This window comes from Benincasa hispida, chromosome 8 (assembly GCF_009727055.1).
Source record: "Benincasa hispida cultivar B227 chromosome 8, ASM972705v1, whole genome shotgun sequence".
Classification (NCBI taxonomy): domain Eukaryota; kingdom Viridiplantae; phylum Streptophyta; class Magnoliopsida; order Cucurbitales; family Cucurbitaceae; genus Benincasa; species Benincasa hispida.
This window is the reverse complement of record NC_052356.1, coordinates 26,182,870-26,191,502: the sequence shown is the minus strand read 5'-3', so window position 1 is coordinate 26,191,502 and position 8,633 is coordinate 26,182,870.

Here is an 8,633-nt window from a genome sequence, read left to right as displayed (position 1 = left end):
GCATGGGTCAATATCAAGGTGAATAGTGGCAATGTTCATAGTAAGTGAAAGAAGGACACGCGTCAATGTATCCTACGGTTTCCTTCATTAGGTTGCATCGTGATATTCTTATGATCCGCCTACGTGTCTTCCTAGAGTGACCATCCCTTTGAAGGGCTTGGTCATAGGTTTCGGAACAACGCAAACTCCAGAAATAGATAGGATTTCTTAGGTTAATTTTTAACAGTTGTCTTTTCTAATGGTAGCCTGTTGAAGCGTACCTCTAAAATTCGAAAATGAAAGGTCACACTTACAGAATGAATTAAATGAGTTAATGAATCCTTGACCAAAATAACGATAGCTAAGAGCTATAGGAATTAGAGGTATTCTAGAATTAGTAATTAGTTGAGAAAGTCTCAATTTAGAGGAGGGATGACTGATCATCCTTGGGTGGATGTTGTCCTAAACCTCTGAAGTATCGTTGCAAAAATAAAATCAATAATTTATTTAGGATTCTATGATTGCTTGTTTTTTGTTGAATTGATTGGATATTTTTTGTGATGGGTTAAGGCAAAGATATCTAAAACGGTCATTTGTTTGTTTGTTTTTCAACATATCTTCCTCAATTATCAACCTACTTTAAAAATTTAAAACTAACCGGAGAGAATAACGTGACGTGGAAATCTAACTTGAATACGATTTTAGTTATAGATGATCTACGGTTTGTCTTAACCGAGGAGTGTCCTCAAGTCCCTGCTCGTAATGAACCTTTAAGTGTTAGGGATGCAAATGACCATTGGGCAAAGGCCAATGAAAAGGCTTGAGTCTATATCTTAGCGAGTTTGTGTAACGTACTCAACAAGAAACATGAGGCCATGTTCATTGCTCGTGAGATCATGGAGTCCCTCCAGGGTATGTTTAGGAAACCGTCCATTTAAATCTGACACGAGGCCTTCAAATACGTTTATAATGCACGTTTGAAGGAAGGCCAATCAGTTAGAGAACATTTCTCAACTTGATGGTCAAGTTCAACATGGCTGAAATGAACAGAACGGCTATTGACGAGCAAAGTTAGGTGTCTTTTATTCTAGAATCTCTCTCGAAGAGCTTTCTTCAATTCCGTAGCAATGCGATTATGAATAAAATCTAGTATACCATAACAACTCTCCTGAATGAGTTGCAGGCTTACCAGTCTCTTATGAAAGGTAAGTGACTGGTAGAAAGAGAGACAAATGTTGCCCATTCCAGAAAGTTCCATAAGGGTTCATCCTCAGGAACTAAGTATGTACCCTCATCTTCTGGTCTTAAGAAGTTCCAGAAGAAGAAAGAAGGAAAGGGGAAGGCTCCCTCTGCTGGGAAGAGTAAGAGAAAGGCCAAGGCAGTCGACAAGGACAAGTGCATCCACTCAATGTGAAAGGTCACTAGAAGCAGAACTGTCCAAAGTACCTTGCTGAGAAGAAGAAGAAAAAGGAAGGTAAATGCGATTTACTTGTTTTAGAAACATGTTTAGTAGAAAATGACCACAATGCCTGGATACTTGATTCAGGAGCCACTGATCATGTTTATTCTTCTTTATAGGGAACTAGTTCCTTCCAGTAGCTTGCTGAGGGTGAAATGACGCTCAAGGTTGGAACTAGAGACGCCATTTCAACTCCTGTAATAAGAGTTGCTAGGTTGTTTTTTGGAAATAGATTTTTATTTTTAGAAAATCTGTATATAGTTCCTAAAATGAAGAGGAACTTAGTATCTATTTCCTGTTTAATTGAATAATTGTATTCCATAATTTTCATATAATGAAGTGTTCATTTTGAAAAATAGTGTACATATGTGTTCAACAAAACTAAAAAAACAACTTATATGTGTTAAGACCAATTGAAATAAAAACACTCTTAAATCATTAAATGTTTAAAACTGTTAATACTCAAACTAAAAGACAAATAATTTCTCCAAGTAACAATAATACTTATCTTTGACACTTAAGATTAGGTCACATTAATCTCAATAGGATTGGAAGATTGGTAAAGAATTGACTTCTAAGTGAGTTAGAAGATGATTCATTACCTATATGTGAATCTTGTCTTAAGGGTAAGATAACTAAAGACTTCTTAATGGAAAAGGTTATAGAGCCAAAGAGCCCTTAAAGCTTACACATTCGGATCTTTGTGGTTCAATGAATCTAAAAGTTCGAGGAGAGTACAAATTCTTCATCTATTTTATAGATGATTATTCGAGGTATGGTTACTTATACCTAATGGAATATAAGTCTGAAGCCCTTGAAAAGTTCAAGGAGTATAAGGCAGAAGTTGAAACTCTATTAGGTAAGACTATTAAAACACTTCGATCTGATCGAGGTGGAGAATATATGGATTTAAGATTCCAAGACTATATGATAGAACATGGAATCCAATATCAACTTTTAGCACCTAGTACACTTTAGCAAAAAGGTGTATCGAAAAGGAGAAATAGAACCTTGTTAGATATGGTACGTTTTATGATGAGCTATGCTCAATTTCCTAGCGTTTTGGGGGTACGCAGTAGAGACTGCAATTCATATCTTGAACAATGTTCCCTCGAAGTGTGTTTCTGAAACACCTTTCGAGTTATGGAGGGGGCATAAATCTGGTTTGCGCTACTTCAGAATCTGGGGTTGTCCAGCACATGTACTAGTAACAAATCCTAAGAAATTGGAACCTTTATCAAGATTATGCTAATTTTTTGGTTACCTTAAGGAAACGAGAAGTGGTCTATTCTTCGATCCACAAGAAAACAAAGTGTTTGTATCGATCAACGCTACATTCATGGAGGAAGACCACATGAGAGATCATAAACCACAAAGCAAATTAGTATTAAGTGAAGCTACTAAAGAATCAACCAAAGTTGTTGATGATGATGTTGGTCCTTCATCAAGAGTTAATGAAGAGACTAGTACTTCAAGTCAGTCTCGTCTTTCTCAATCGTTGAGAGTGCCTGAACATAGTGGGAGGATTGTAGCACAACCTGATCGTTACTTGGGTTTAACTGAAACTTAGGTCGTCTTACCAGATGATGTTGTTGAGGATCCATTGTCTTATAGGCAGGCAATGAATGACGTGGACAAGTATCAATGGGTCAACACCATGGACCTTGAAATAGAGTCAATGTACTTCAATTAAGTATGGAATCTTGTAGATCCACCTGAAGGGTTTAAACCCATAAGGTGTAAAAGAATCTACAAGAGAAACAAAGATGTAGTTGGGAAGGTACAAACCTTCAAAGCTAGACTCGTAGCAAAGAGTTATAAAGGAAGGGGTTGACTATGAGGAAACTTTTTCCCCTATTGCTATGCTTAAATCTCTACGAATTCTTTTATACATAGCCACATATTATGACTATGAAATATAGAAAATGGATGTCAAGATAGCCTTTCTGAATGACAATCTTAAAGAGAATATCTTTATGTCTCAGCCCGATGGGTTCATAGCCCAAGGTCAGGAACAAAAAGTTTGCAAACTGAATTGATCCATTTATGGGTTGAAATAGGCATCCAGATCTTGGAATACTAGGTTTGATACTGCAATTAAATATTTGGCTTTGACCAAAGTGTTAATGAGCCTTGTGTTTGCAAGAAGATCATCAACAATAAAGTAGCTTTCTTAGTACTTTATGTGGACGATATCCTACTCATTGGGAATGATGTAGGATATCATACTGATGTTAAAAAGTGGCTAGCAGCCCAATTCCAAATAAAAGATTTGAAAGAGGCACAATATGTTCTTGGGATCTAAATAATTAGGGATCATAAGAACAAAACATTAGCTATGTCTCAGGCAACATATATTGACAAGATGTTGATTCGATATTCGATGTAGAACACTAAGAATGGTTTATTTCCTTTCAGGTATGAAGTTCATTTGTCAAAGAAACAGTGTCCTAAGATACCTCAAGAAGTTGAGGACGTGAGACGTATTCCCTATGCCTCGGTTGTGGGCAGCTTAATGTATGCTATGTTCTGCACTAGGCTTGAAATTTTGTTATGCAGTGGGAATAGTCAATAGGCACTAGTCCAATCCAGGATTAGACCACTGGATTGTGGTTAAGAATATCCTCAAGTATCTTAGGAGAACAAGGGACTATATGTTAGTGTATGGAGCTAAGGATTTGATATTTACCGGATACAAGGACTCTGATTTCCAAACTGATAAGGATTCTAGGAAGTCCATGTCAGGATCAATATTCACCCTAAACGAGAGAGCTGTAGTATGGCATAACATCAAACAAGGATGCATTACAGACTCAACCATGGAGATTGAATATTTAGTTGCTTCTGAAGCAATAAAGGAGGCAGTTTGGCTAAGAAAGTTCCTAAGTGATTTGGAAGTTGTTCCAAACATGAACTTGCCAATCACCTTATACTATGACAACAATGAGGCTATGGCCAACTCGAAAGAACCTCGTGGCCACAGACAAAGAAAGCACATTGAGAGGAAATATCTCTTGATACGGGTGATTGTGCAACGAGGAGATGTGATCGTCATAAAGATCGCTTCAGAGCACAATATTGTTGATCCATTTATGAAGGCTCTCTCGGCTAAAGTTTTCGAGAGTCATCTAGAGAATCTAGGCCTATGAGATATGTAAATTGTGTAATCTAGGGAAAGTGGGAGATGTGTAATGGGTATGAGATACCCTAGTTTATTGTATATTTCTTTGTATTTGTAACATCCCTATTGTTTCGTGTAATGTACATTCTACTAACTAGAGTTTTAGTTCAAGTGGGAGTTTGTTGGATTTTATGCCCTAAAACTTGTAGATAATGGATGTAATTAAATGACCGTCATTAATAAATAGTTATTAATTTTTTTTCTCAATAAGTATTATAGATGTTTTATTTAATTTTGTCTAATTAACCTTAAAATCTAATAAACTAACATCATAAGCTGTCTTATGAATCTTGAACTGTATGTAGAGACATATAGGAATCAATGTTCAAGATATAGCCTAAAGGGTCTATAGTATAGAGGTAATGTTGGGTACCTTATTCTGGCAACACTATGGATACGACTTACTTTGTATTTGATACAAACATAGTGATCCAACTCGTTCGTGTAGAAGACACGTGAGTGGGGATATCCTGAACAATGAGTTTGCACAAGACTGAATTGCAAGATAGTAACCACTAGATGTAACTCCGTTGACTTGTTAGGTTTCTATTTCAATAGGATGACCTAGGCAAATACAAAGTAAGTCGTATCCATACAACTTCTGATCTGTAGGTCCATTAGGTCTCATTCCTAACTTGTAGAGGATATTGAGGTAATTTCATTAAATTGAATTTGAAATGTTCAAATTCATAATTGGGATTTTTAATGTATGTTAATACATTTTAATATAAAGTTTAATTTTAGACTTTATTATTAATTTTGGATATGATTCAAAATTAATAAATGAGAGAACAAAACATTTGAAAAGAGTTCAAATATTAATTTAATATGAATAAGATTCATAATGAAAACTATAGGTTAAAAATAATGTGCATTAGATGCACATTAAAACTATAGGTTAAATGAGAGAAGTGTTTTTGAATATGATTCAAATGGGAAATTAAATTAAATATATGATATTTAATTGAATGATTAATTAATTGAAGAATTAATTAATTGTTTAATTTAATTTAATTTTGAATTTAATTAAACCGATTAAATCAAAACTATAAGTTAAAATTAATGCACATTAGATGCGCAGTAAAACTTATATGAGAGGGAACCATTTAAATATAATTTAAATGGTTATTGATTTTTATTTATTTAACTTAATTTAATAAATAGTTTTATTTAATTTAATTAAATAAAAATGCAACTCCCCATGTAGGGGAGTTACTAGAGACGTGGGATGAATTCCTTGTCTCCTCACCTCTTTCTCATTCTTTCTATATTAAAAAAAATGTTGAAAGAAGAACATTTTTTTTATCTCTCTCTTTTTCTCCCCAAAAAAAGAAGAGAGGTGTCCCGTCCCTTTTTGTAGAAGGCATTTAGAAGTCAATTCTTTACCAATCTTCCAATCCTGAAAAGTGTCCGAGTGTCAAGCGGCTGACTAGGGTATGGAATTTAATGCTGCTCCATCATCAAGCTGATGAAGAACAACGCCTATAAATAGAAGAAATCCCACCAGAAGAAAGAGATTAGCTCATTTTGTATAATTCTGAAATTTAGGGACTTAGAGCTGTGCTACTATGACAAGAAGAACACAAGAAGGGAGAGATCCACCCCCACCGTTGATCAAGGAGTAGAGAAAACTTAGCTCGAGAGAGAATTTTCTTCCATTTCTTCTACAAGTTGGTTGTACACGAATTTAAATTGAGCCAAAGAGGACAAGAGATAGTACTCTGTGACTTGACTCTTTTCTTTTCATCTCAATTCTATTCTCTTCATCTCATTTGATTGAGTATTGATCTTGTAAAGACAATCTGTTTCTTTATGAATTCACATATTTGATCTACTACACTTTACTACTGTTTATTTCTTGCTTTACGTTAGATGCATCTATAACTTCATGCAAAGTCCATTTATAAATGCTCAAGCCAATATAATCACTTGGTAAAAGCTACTTTAGCTTGAATTATTCGAGAGAATAAACAAGCAAGCATTATGATAAAAACACTTGGTACATCTAGAGATAGAGGCACTGGTGTTTTATTACATTATGTGATTAACGCATACATCCTAGAGATAGGAAATTGTATGGCATTCGCATTGAGAAGTGCTGAATAGAAAGTAAGCAGAAACCTAACACATTTACAGAGATAAACAAGCAAAGTCATTTCCATCCACATCGTATTCTTGTACGTGTACATTTCACTTAGATCGACGCATACCACTTGCACTGCACCATTTTCACACGACCCCCTATTTTCTACTTGACCTTTTTGTACCTTCTTGCACACACACAAAAAACTTAGTGTAGATAACTCATTCCACATTCACTTAGGATACTTCTACATTAACTACAATGCAAGCTCTATGTTAGCTTTAATCTAAATTCCTGAGTTTGACCCTATACTTACCAGAAACCTGGATTGGATTTATACTTGGATCTTATTAGAAAAATTTGAATGCATAAAAAGGAGTGTTACGCGTCCCTTCACGCATCACTAACGCATCATCAACGCATCATTCACATTTGCACCATATTTTTCCAATTTCCTCATACAATACACTCCTAAGCTCGTATGACGAAGTGAACGAACAATGAGATATTTGGTGAATTAGAATTATTTAGGCAGAGGGTATGACCATTAGGGGCGTCAACTTTACGAACACTATTGGTGGAGGAAAAGAATATCGCACATTGAAACATTCTCAACAATTGTAAAGAAATATTAGATTATCGCAAGTATGTTTCAAACTTTATAATTTTCTAAGTTCCCAGATAAATTCTTTGATATAACTTTCTAATGATCAATTCTAGGCAACACTTGAGGTTAATTCTTCGTGAAGCTCAAAGTGCCTCTGATTTATATATAAGACACTAACATAAATTTCCCGATTGCTTCATATCTCCGGTATACATAGTATTGGAAGTTGAGAGGTGATTCATTTTTTACAATCATTTTTAACGTATAATGAATTATCCGGTTATATAACTGCGCGAGAGAGAAGATCTCTCTGATGATTTCTTTGTTGGGATTGGTGTCCTAAATCTCCTTGTAATCTCGTAGTTTGTAAACTTTGTATAGACATATTGTTGTTAATAAAATAAGTGTTATTTTATAAGCATATACTCAATCCAATAAACTAAGATCCTAGTTATTTTATGTAATTTAAACAAGTATGTAGAGACATACAAATGGATCTTGTTTAAACAGTAAACTAAACAGTCTGTAGTAGATGGATATGGCTAGGTACCTTATCCTGGTGACACTACAGATATGACCCGCTTTGTAGGTGTTACAAGTGTTGTGAAGTGCTATAAATGATCTGATCCTGATCATTCATGTAGAGACATGTGAGGGGGGTATCCTATACAAAGAGTTTGTCTAAGACTGGACCACGAAATGATTAGTCTCTTTATATAACGCTATTAATAATAGAGACTTACATTTCACTAAGATGACCATAGGTGACATGACCTGAATCTTGAGTGAGTTGTGAACTCCTACTCATGAAGAGGATCCTTTGATTTGTATGGGTGAGAGTGGCTAGGTTGCCAACTCAACAAGCCTACCATTTTGGGGGTTCGTCTAACTAGGAGCTGGGAACACAACTACACAAGACGAAATTCACTCATTCCTCGATGTTAGGGTAAGTAGATAAATTGCTCTCTTAAGGGCTGATTCTAGGGCTTGAACATAGTGGTCATACCCTCTCCTAGCCCGAGAAGGACTTGGTCATAGTTGGACTATGAATTATTGTTCATTAGAGGAATCAGTGGTACTTAAGGAGTTAGATGTAACTACACGGGAAAACGGTAATTTTGACCCAGCTATACTTACGAGTAATTTGTGAAGGGTCATCGCATTATTGATTGGTTATTTCTAATGGACACAGAAATATATCTGTAGTGCGAAGAGTGTAGCTGTCGGTCTTTGGTGGAATGACCGAGAGTTAATGGATGTTGGGTAATTTAATTAAATAGTTTAATTAATTATCCAAGTACCGTTGGAGCTTCAATCTACAGAT